We start from the raw sequence: 1,598 nt of genomic DNA on the forward strand, positions 1-1,598 counted from the left end.
AGCTGAAGGTAGAGGAATGAATAAATGGGTGATGAAGCAAGGGAAATCTATCATGATACTGATTGATACCTTAAGAGAGACTCAGAGCAAGGAAATAATTTTCTCTCCATTAAATTTTATCAGAGGCCAGAAATGGTGAAGATGAGATAAACTTTTAGAGAACCTTCTCAGGTGGACATCTACAGCAGACCTGAATGGCTGGAACTTGAGTAACTTCACCTTTAGGAGCCTTTATAGTATTGAAGGACTAACTGTTAATGACTATTTTGGACTCGTAAAATGATTGGGAGGGGAGATTTAATCCTTCAAGTATGAAAGGGCCAACGACGAGAAGATCTGGGGGTGGCCTGTGGTGCAGTGAATTACTTATTATGGACCTTCTAGCCATAGTCCTCTATTTTGTGATGTATTATAAATCCTGTCCTGTATGCCTATGGTTATGGTACCATTTTGGAATTAATTGTCCATTGTTAATGAGGCAGAATTAGAGTGGGATGTATCTTGATTCGCAACCTTACTACAGGGTGGGACTCAAGTCACCACCCTTAGTTTCCTTGAGGGTAAGTTCTGCATAAAATATATATATGAATGCTGTGGCAAAGCTTTCTTTTCTTGCTCCAGATCCTGCATCTTGTTTGTCATCATATGGTTTCTGGTTCTTTGGACTTGAGCTAGCACCCTATCGTCTAACCTAATTCACCAGCTTCCACAGACTTGTGAGTCATCAGCCTGTCATCCAACCTGCTGATTTGAGTTCATCACCCCTTGCAACCACATGAGTGAGGATAATCCTCCAGATGGATGCATGACCCACAGATTTGTGGCTTGCCAGCATCTACAACCACATGGGCAGTTTCCCTGGTGGTTTGTCAGTTTTGTGAGACTTTGAAGTGAATTATAGAACCCTAAGACAGGAGGGAGAGTACTGAGGGGAGGAGAAGTAGTTGATGTTAGAAATGATGGAGTGGTACAGCAATTTGGAAAATTACAACATTTAGGACATGTTTAATGTGCATCTCATAGGGTCCAGCCTTTTGCTGATCCTCCTAATAGAAATTATTCATGTGCCACAATTTCCTCACTCAGTTCACCTATTTGACCAATGCAAAAACAAAAACAAAAACCAGATAGACCTTGGAGAATGACAGTGGATTATTGGAAACATAACCAGGCAGTGACTCCAACTGCTACTGCTTGAGCAAATTTATACATCTGGAACCTGGTATGCAGCTATTGATCTGGGCAATGCCTTTATCTCAATTCCAGTTTTGAAGCATCATCAGAACAGTTTGTCTTCAGCTGATAAGGCTAGCAATACACCTTCACTGTTGTACTTCAGCATATATCAACTCTCCAGCTCTGTCATGATTTAGTCCATAGGGAATTGATTGCTTTTGCCTTCCACAAGACATCACACTGACCTATTACATTGATGACATTATGTTGATTGGGCCTAGTAAGGAAGAACTATCAATGACACTAGACTTATTGGTAAGACATTTACATGCTAGAGGGCATGGTGGGATATTCCTTCTAAAGTGAAGGATAAGTTGCTACATCTAGCCCATCCTATACCTAAAAAGGAGGCACAATGCCTG

The sequence above is a fragment of the Orycteropus afer genome, unplaced genomic scaffold (genome assembly GCF_000298275.1).
Source record: "Orycteropus afer afer isolate SDZICR_OR568_19922 unplaced genomic scaffold, OryAfe1.0 scaffold00280, whole genome shotgun sequence".
Lineage (NCBI taxonomy): Eukaryota > Metazoa > Chordata > Mammalia > Tubulidentata > Orycteropodidae > Orycteropus > Orycteropus afer.